The 9,525-nt window shown below is 44.1% G+C and overlaps 1 long non-coding RNA gene across 2 annotated transcripts; it reads left to right on the forward strand.

The window, feature by feature from the left end:
• Positions 1-5,722: 5,722 nt before the first annotated feature.
• Positions 5,723-9,269, forward strand: LOC133819605 (uncharacterized). Of its 2 annotated transcripts, none has more exons than XR_009886402.1 (3): positions 5,723-6,222; positions 6,305-6,383; positions 7,930-8,000. It is a non-coding gene; the product is annotated as an uncharacterized LOC133819605 (long non-coding RNA). The 2 variants fall into 2 exon arrangements; XR_009886401.1 differs by lacking the exon at positions 7,930-8,000 and adding an exon at positions 8,987-9,269 and having other exon boundaries at positions 5,729-6,222.
• The last annotated feature ends 256 nt before the right edge of the window (positions 9,270-9,525 follow it).

Here is a 9,525-nt window from a genome sequence, read left to right on the forward strand (position 1 = left end):
ACTGGTTCCTGACGACTGGCTTCCCGCTGAAGAGGGTGCCAGCTCTATCTTTGGACTTCAAAATCCCTGGTAAGTGTTTCCTCTTTTCCTTTTCAACTTTGTTTCTTTGTGTTTGATTTGCCTTTTGGGAGGATCTCTAACGCTTGTATTTGATTTTTGCAGAAGTCGTTCCGCGGACACCTCGCTGCGCGGAGATGATAAGGAGGTCCAAGTTCTACGAAGGGCTTTCTGAGGAAGAGTTGAGAGTGGAGGGACTTGTGACCTCCGAATCGTTGAGGGAGTATGGGTTACTCGCCTCCTTCCAAAATATCGAGCCAGTAAGTGGTAGGGGCAGACTCAGGTGTCGGCTGACATCCGGGAGCAGATTGCCCTGGAGCTGTCTAAGGTGATCACCCAAGCCGCTCGGGACGAAAATACTCTATCTCCTAGTTGGGCGGAGAGGTTCCCCGACCCCCAGCCGGAGGGAGAGGAGATCGAGGCTCGCCACGCCGCGGCTTACCCTAATGAAGGGGCTCCGGGGGCTAGTTCCTCCGGGAGAGGTAAGACTAGTTTTCGATTGATCCACACCCCCAGCCTGTCTGAAGTTACCCAAACCTCTCAGATGGGGTTTGATCCTCGTTTCCTTAGGCTAGATCCGCGTAGGATACCTTTCGACAGGTACCGTGATAGGGTAGATGAGCTCCTCTGGTGTCTGAGTGATGGTAGTCTGCCAGAAGGTGTCATCATGGTTGACCCTTCTTCTCTCAGCATGTTCTTCCCGGACTTCAAGGAGTACGGGAGCTTCCTGGAGCAGGAAGCGATGTTTTGTTTTGCTCGGGGAAGGCCATCCACGTTTCTCGTGCATGGTCGTCCCTTTCAAACTTTTCTTTTTCTTGTTTCTTGTTCCCTGCTGGCGGGCTTGCTTATACTTTTATGTTGCTGATTGTCTTGTCTTCCGCTTATCTTCTTTCTCATTTCTTGTTGGTTCGTTAACCTTGCTTTGTACGTTTCTTGCAGAGTATCCCGAAGCCAAGATGTTGGGGAAGGTTACTTTGCTTATTAAGAAGGCTGCCACCAGCCAAGACCCGCCCACGGGGAAAGGACGGAAGACCAAGCTGGTAGGGGAGGTAAGGCTGCCTCCCCCAAGAAGACAAGTGGCGAGGCGCAAGCGTCTCCGAGGGTAGAGAAGTCCCCTGCTGAAGGGCCTTCCGAGACTATGATGGTCTCGAGTAGCAGTAGCGACGGGGAAGGGCTTGTGTTCCCCGTGAGGACAACTGGGGTGAGCAAGCGTCCCGGAGAAGATGCTGAGGGTGCTAAGAACAAACGCCTTAGACACTCTTCTCCCGGTCGAAGGCAACAACAACAGCAACGACAGCAATCACAACTACAACAACAGCAGCAACAGGAACAAGAGAGACAATCACCAACGCCGCAGCAGCAGCAACAGCAACATCCAAACCAGCAGCAGCAACAAGGGCAATTACTTCTGCTACCGCAGCAGCAAAAACAACAGACCGGGGCCTTAATACCCCGGCTGCCTCCTCCTCCAGCCCAAAGGGGGTCCACCCTTCCGGGGTCTCCGTCTTCTCAGACAACCAATCTTCCCCTGCCTGGCCTGAAGTTCCACTTTCCGCGGAAGCCGACCAGTTTTCCCGCTGCCCTCCTGGAGGGTGTAAGACGGGCCGATAGTTTTTTGAAGAGGCGGCTAGAGGCGGAGAAGGCCGTTACTCAGGGAAGGGCAGATAACTTGTCTGCCGTGAAGAGGGCTGAGCTGGCCGAGGGGGTGAGATCTCCTCACCCGGCCGGAGCGGTTCTGGATGGTCCAGCCTTGGAGAAGAGGCTGGTGCCTAGGCTCGGACGTGCATTGGCGCCGTTCGGAGCTGAGATGATGGAGGACATGGCCCTGAGCTTATGCGAGCTCAATTCTGAGAAATGGGCCATCAGCAGCAGCAAGGATCCGCTGTTGCTGACACACGCTGTGAAGCAGCAACTGTCCGGGGTAAGCCGTCAGTTGTTATTATTATTTTTTTTTTGGGACCACCTGTCTTTTGGTCCTGCTTTAGCTCATTCTGTTGTCTTTCCTTGCAGGCCTCTATGATCGCGGAACGCTCGTTCCGGGAGGTTGGTGCAGCTCTGGTTCAGCTGGAGGAGAGCCAACTGGCTCGCCAGGCCTTGGAAGCGGAGAAACAGAAACTGACCCAACAGGCCTTGGGGGCTTCGGAGAAGATTGATCAGGCCCGGCGCACGGCTGAAGAAGAGGCGGAGAAGAAATATCTTGCCAAATATCAAGAGTACCGGGCCAAGGCAGAGAATGAGTTTAGACAGCGGTCGGATGGGATTAAGACCAAAAACTCCAAGCTCCGGGAAAAGCTGTCCCAAGCCAAGGTGGAGAAAGATACCCTGGAAGCCCGCTTGCAATCAAAGAACGATCTCCTCCTTAAGCGGCAAGAGGAATATTCCACTCTTCAGAGTAAGCTGCACGACGAGGAGCAACTCCATAAGAGGAGCAGGGATCTCGTGTCTATGCTTCAGTTGGGGCTCGCCGAGAAGGATAAAGAGATCGGGGCTTTGCAATTCACTGCCAGGGGGCATGTGACCGAGAAGCAATCCGTGCTGAACCAAAATAGGGAGCAGCGCAAGGCGATTGATTCTCTTAAGGGGGAGCGGGATGCCTCCAAGGCCGAAATGGAAAAATTGAGGGCCCAACTAACTGCCGCGGAAGCACAGCTGGCAACCTCCGAGGCGGAGCGGTTGAAGGAGAAGGAGGATGCTGAGGTGATACTGAACAGGACTATTAATATATCGCATGTGGTCCTCATGCATCAACTCTGGAAAGTGAACCTGGAGGTGTTAGGCTATCTGGGAGATGATGCCGAAGCCATGAGGGAGAAGCTACTCGTGTGGGATCAGGGCCCAGAGGCGTACGTCCAAACTTATAACATTGACGAACGTGCTGAAGCTCCTGAGGCGGGAGATCCCGGAGAGGCGGGGACCTCTGAACCTTCTCATGACCAAATCCCTCCTTCCAATGAGCCGACTCCGCCAGCCTCAGCTGAAACCGATGCCCCCGAAGCTGCGGTCGTGGACGCTGTAGTTACCCCCAATGCTTGAAGGGGTTTTATCTTTAATTGTTTTTCATTGCGGACAATTTTGCCATAATCATAGCATTCTCCTTTCTTTTTCTGCCGAGTTCTTTATTTATCTTTGCGCTTAGGGTAGACATTTATACGGTAGAAACTGTTGTAGGGGCGTATGGGGTTTTGGTTCCAACGGCCAAAACTTATGCACTTCCCACTTGAAGCTTTAACGGATGATGTCTTTCCCCACGTAGTTTCTAGGTTACGAAGGTTTTCTGGTTCCAACGGCCAGGCTCCTTTCACCGTACTTTATCTTTCCTGAGGCAAATAGCCAATCCCGGGACTTGTAGTTATACTGTTCGCTGGGATTGCTAAGGTGAGTCGTTCTATTGTTTGGAACGGGAGTTCTTTTGGTGAGCGTCGCTAGACTTAAGGTTAGATCTTTGCGAAGCAAAACTAACTGTTGTTGCGAACCTCATGGTGGCTGGCTTCAGGGACCTGGCATGGAGCCCTGCGAGGCTAGATCCACGCGAAGCAAAGCTTTAGAGCGCTCGCGGATCTTGCCATCTTTTGCCTTGCGGGATCCGGAGCTGGAGCATGCGAAGCAAAGCTTTACAGCGCTCGCGGATCTTGCCATTTTTCGTCTTGCGGGACCCGGAGCTGGAGCCTGCGAAGCAAAGCTCTTCAGCGCTCGCGGATCTTGCCATCTTTCGCCTTGCGGGATCCGGAGCTGGAGCATGCGAAGCAAAGCTTTACAGCGCTCGCGGATCTTGCCATCTTTCGTCTTGCGGGACCCGGAGCTGGAGCTTGCGAAGCAAAGCTTTTCAGCGCTCGCGGATCTTGCCATCTTTCGCCTTGCGGGACCCGGAGCTGGAGCTTGCGAAGCAAAGCTCTACAGAGCTCGCGGAGAATTCTGCAAAGGACTTGTCAAGGAGTTGGGGGTGTTTTGGCGTAGCTCTATGAACGTGCCTCAACCCCCAGTCCCGTCCATCGCTGGGCTACACAAGAGATAATTCTCATGATACATAATGGCAGGCATTTCTGTGGCAATTTTCACTTAAGCACATAATCCACATATGACACGTAATGCAAGCATGTTCATGGCAACAAATAAACCTAAGCTTAACAATTAGAGCAAAACAATTTAAAAACTTCAAACACAATGCTAACACATAAGTGGTATTCTGTGTACGTTTTGTTCAAGGGGCGTATGGCTAAGCCTTAGCCATGTATACCCCCCAAGTGAGCGTGGGGTCCGGACGTCTCCGGACCGCGTGGTCACTTGTTAAAACGCAGCTTTGAACATAGGGATAAAAAGTGCAGTAAAAGCGGAGTGAATCCCTCCGTGTTTCATTAAAATAGCCTGCTAGGCGTTAGTTTTACAACAGGGAGGATTATTTCCACATTTTTCACTTTTGTTATTTTCACCAAGGACTTCCGACTGGATGGTCCGGGGCCTACTGGTAGTAACGGCGGAGGTGCTCCGCGTTCCAGGCGCGCGGGACTTTAGATCCGTCGAGTCTCTTTAAGTGATACGTCCCATGGCCCACTTTTTCTTGGACTTCGTAGGGGCCTTCCCAGTTGGGTCCGAGGACTCCTACTCCCGGATCCTGCGTAGCAGGAAATACTCTCCGTAGGACAAGGTCCCCAACTTCGAATGCACGGCTCTGGACTCTCGTGTTAAAGTGTCGGGCTATCTTGCCTTGGTACATTTTTAGTTGGACCTGCGACTGCTCCCGGAGCTCTTCGATCATGTCTAAGGACTCCTGGAGGAGGGCATGGTTCCGGGTAGGATCGTAGGTGTCTTGCCTGTGAGAGGGGATCATAGCTTCTACTGGGATGACGGCCTCGCAACCGAAGGTCATGGAATAAGGCGTGTGCCCCGTCGAAGTTCTCTCTGTTGTGCGATAAGCCCAAAGTACTCGCGGAAGTTCTTCCGGCCAGTGAGCCTTGCAGGCTTGGAGTTTTTCTTCAACGTGGTCTTTAATATTTTGTTTACAGCTTCCACTTGTCCATTAGCCTGTGGTCTGGCGACTGCGGAAAAGCTTTTGATAATTCCATGCGAAGCACAGAAGTTCGTGAAGTGTTCACTGTCAAACTGCTTTCCGTTGTCGGACACAATTTTCCGTGGAAGCCCAAAACGACACACTATATTCCAGATGACAAAATCCAGTGCTTTTTTAGATGTGACCATGTTCATAGGTTCAGCTTCAGCCCATTTGGTGAAGTAGTCTACCGCGACTATGGCGTACTTCACTCCACCCTTTCCAGTGGGGAGGGAACTGTAACGTCCTACGTTTTCGGGTACCTTTAAACGACTCGGGTTGGTATTTTTCCCCCGGGTTAAGAATATTATTTTAAATAATATTATATTTTGTTTGTAAGTATTCCATGAGTTATTGCTAGCCAAAATATGAATTTTGTGATTTTAAAAGTCAAGATAAGACTTTCGGTCCTGGACCGACACAAAAACCCTGATCGGGTAAAAATCTCGGAAAATAAAACGAAAAATCATGGCAATTATATTTTGGGCATAAAATACATTCATAAAAGTTAAGGTTTGGTCAAAAATAATAAACCTAAAAGAAAATGGAAATTTTAGGGCATTCTGTGTTAAATGCCTAATTTTGCCGAAATGGGGAATTTTATTCCATGAATGGACCTTAGGTTAAATTTTATTATGTGATTAATTAAATTAAATGTGAGAGACATTTAATTTAATTAATTAATGTTAAGTTTGGTGATTAAAACTTAATAAGAGTGAAAAAAGGTGTCAAAAGTCAATTTGGACTTTTCTTCTTATAAACCTTTATTAACCTTTATAAAAAATTAAAAAAAATTAAAAAAAAATTAATGGTCACATATATGGAAAAGGGTGGCTGGCCATGTGCTATTTTAGAGTGGTGTGAACCCAATTTTATAAAATTCAAATCCCATTTAATTAAGAAGTCAAGTGGGCAAGTGGGTAGAAAAGCACTCAAGTGTTTTGTGATATTTTGAAGAGTAGTGTGAGCCATTCTAACCCCCAAATCCGACCACTCTCCCTCCCTCATTCACTCTCATCTGATTTTTGAAGACTCTCTCAAGTGTTCTCTCCATTTTGAACCCCAAGAACACCAAAGAAACTTGGAAGCTAAGTCTTGGTCTAGGAAGGGTTTTCCCTAAGGTAAAGTTTCATTAATCTAGACTTTTGTCAAGTTTTAATCATAGAGTTTCAAATAGCTAATTACCTATGTTGTTGGAGGAAGTTGGTTAGGGTTTTTGAAAGGTTTTGAAGGAGTCAAAGCTTATAGGAAGGTCCAAACCTTAAGCAAGAACACCAAAGAGGTAAAAAGTTTACTTTTGATGATTTTGTTGTAGGGTTTTTAGTTTTAAGCATTATTTTGTATATCTAATGCTTAGATTTTCTTGTTGATGATGTAATAAGGTTATGGTAGTTGTTTAATAATTTTTATGATGCATGTGTATTGATTTTTGAAAATGGGAACCAAAACCCCCAAGGGTTTTGTAGGATACCCTAAAACAAAACATGTTTTGAGCTGTGACTTCCAAGGGGTCAAGCAGCCACTGTATATTGTTTTTGTAAAATTTAATTGTACTGTGATGTTGTTGAGATTGAGTACATAAAATTGAGCTTTTGAAACACTAAAAAATGTTTAGAAATGAGTAAGTTATGCTATTTCAAAGATTAGGTAAAAAACTGTTTTTTCGTATTCTTATTTTCGGAACCAAGTTTGGACAGCCACTGTATAGGGCAAATGAACCCAGTTTTTTCTAAAATTTTGTGGACATATTTCTGGCATAACCTATTAGTCCACTGTAAAATTTGGTAAGAAAATATTAAACGGTTTGAAAGTTATTAACTGTCAAAGTTTGGAAAAAATAAGGACTTGAAAATAAGGTCATTTTTACCTCATTGTTGGAAAATGATTTCACCAATAAAAAATGCTCATTTTGACCTAATATTTTACAAAGACCTAAATGGCATAACAAAAATGGAATTGGGAAATTTTGGAAACAATTGGGTAAGTAAATTTCAAGTTATGAACTAACGAAGTATGTAGTTAAAAATGTGAAAATTAGGTTTTTCACACTTAGTGTAAAAATGAGATTTTGGAACATAAGGTAAAAAGTAAAATTTTGCTTATTTCAAGATATAAATTGGTAAGTCTTGAAATCATATTTTCACTAAAATTATCCCTTTGAGTTTAAATGAATTATTTTTATTAAAGAGTTTTTATTCTTTCTAAAAATAAGAGATTTAATTTATTAGTAGTTAATAAATTAAAAGAGGGTTTAAAACCCTATATTTTGAGAAAATAATTAAATAAATTATTTTCCTAGTAAGTAAAATTGATTTATTGCTTTTGGAAAATTAATTAGTCAAGATGAGAAATTTATAACGGTTTTCCTAATTAAGACAAATTAGGCAATTTTCTTAAAACGGTTTTTAGATATTAAAACCTTAAGAAAAATAAAAGGAAAATTTAAAGAGTTTATTTTCTTTAAAAATAATTAAGGAATTTATTTGTATTTTCTGGATATAATACCGGCTAAAATCTTACATATTTTAACCGACTAGTCGAAAGTGCGGGTTAATAGCGATACCTTGAAAGAATAAGATTTTTAGCGGATTGTGAAAAATACCATTGTGATACCCGAGCCTAGGTATCGAGACCTTAGGATAGGTCTCCCCGAGACTTAGGGCTTAGTCTCGAATATTTTGTATAACTTTCCTTAATAGGTTTAAAACCAAATAAGGATTATAAATCCTTACAAATGACTTTTATTAAAATGACCAAACTGCCCAAAATAATAATAATGAATTATTAGTGCCATAATTAATCCGAGTATACTGTATGGATAACTACAGTATTGGCTAAGCGTAACTGGACTGAACGTTGGAGGGTGAAAACCTGCTGAGCGCTAAGGACTCCAAATAAGTCAACTTATATTGTATGGCTGCAACATGAAATGATTATTGTCTTGTATGTTAGTATAGGGATGCATGCACATATGTAGGCTGTCATAGAAAGTTGCTTAGAGACGTTAGTCTAGTGAGTGCTGATTTAGAAAATATGAACGGTAGAAGTCCGTCATATCCTAGACGGTTGATCCCCGTCACACTGCTTGATTTTATTTATGTCCGGTTCATTACCGCGACGAGTGGCCATGAGATGAGGATAAGCTGGTTAAACCTAGGGGCGCCAAGATAAATGGGACCTAGGGGCCCTCATGCTTACTTAATCATTGGACGGTTAGAATCCGAGCAAGTGCTCTGATAAGTTATTCCCGGATAGCAGCCGTGAATATTGGCCATTCAGTGAGAGTGCCTAGAGATACTAGGGGTTGCCAAGATTGAGTGAGGTTGAACACCCTAGGGGCAGCTGCTCACCAGCACCACTGATTAACATAGAAGTCTCCGTAAAACCGTGTAAATTGGATTACACTCTTGAATAAGTAGCGATGCCCTAGGTAACACGATAGTTACCCTTGATGAGAATATTTATTGGCTAGATCTTAGTGTGGAGATTCGGTTCTCTTTTACAGATTAGCAATTATGTTGGAGGGCGCGTTACGCATGAATTGTTAGAAATTGTCGAGCGTTGGTCTCGAATTATGTTGTGATATAATATATCTGCTTGCTCTGGGATTTTCTGAGTGCAGGGATATAATTGTTGATAAGATATAGTTGTGATATAATATATCTGCTTGTTCTGGGATTTTTCTGAGTGCAGGATTTTTATCTAGTTACGAATTAATTTATCATTGGTTATCAGGCATGACCATAAGTTTGCCAGGACGCTTTAGCGTTCTTGAAATTGATTGTGTAGGGTCCGGATGGGTCCGGATCCCTATTTCTCTATCTGCTTTGTTTGGAAGTTGATCTTACTTAGCGTTTTCGCTTACCTAGTTGTTTCATGTTGTAGGTAAGAACAAGGGCAAGGCAGAGCAGTGAGCGCTGGAGTCTTCCTTGCAAATGTACATGTGGACCGACCTTTTGGGAAGCCTTTTTATTTTTGGAAATGTTGTGTAATTTTCCTAAACTAGGCTCACTCTAATCTTTATAAAACATGTTTGTAACTAAATGTTAAGTATGGCCATACGACTTTTTAAAAAGTTTTTTTTTCTATGGGTTTTTGAGACATTTTGTTAAATGAAAACATTTATATTTCCGCATTATTGAGTCTTGAAAATCCGGGTCGTTACAGTTGGTATCAGAGCTCGAGTTGAGCCGGTTCTGTAGACAACCCACATGTACATTTCGCAAAGATAGACCGGCACTCACTGTAAGTAATGTTTCTTCCTTTAGTGTGTTGTTTTCTTTTTATTCACCTCAATTCTATAAATTGTAGGTTATGGTTGATATACCTGAGATAGGTGACCCTGTGATATGAAAACTACCCATGATCCCTTCGCCTAGAATCGATTTTCTATAGACTCTTTAACGATGAGAATTCCTTGCCAC

This window comes from Humulus lupulus, chromosome 1, assembly GCF_963169125.1.
Source record: "Humulus lupulus chromosome 1, drHumLupu1.1, whole genome shotgun sequence".
NCBI lineage: Eukaryota > Viridiplantae > Streptophyta > Magnoliopsida > Rosales > Cannabaceae > Humulus > Humulus lupulus.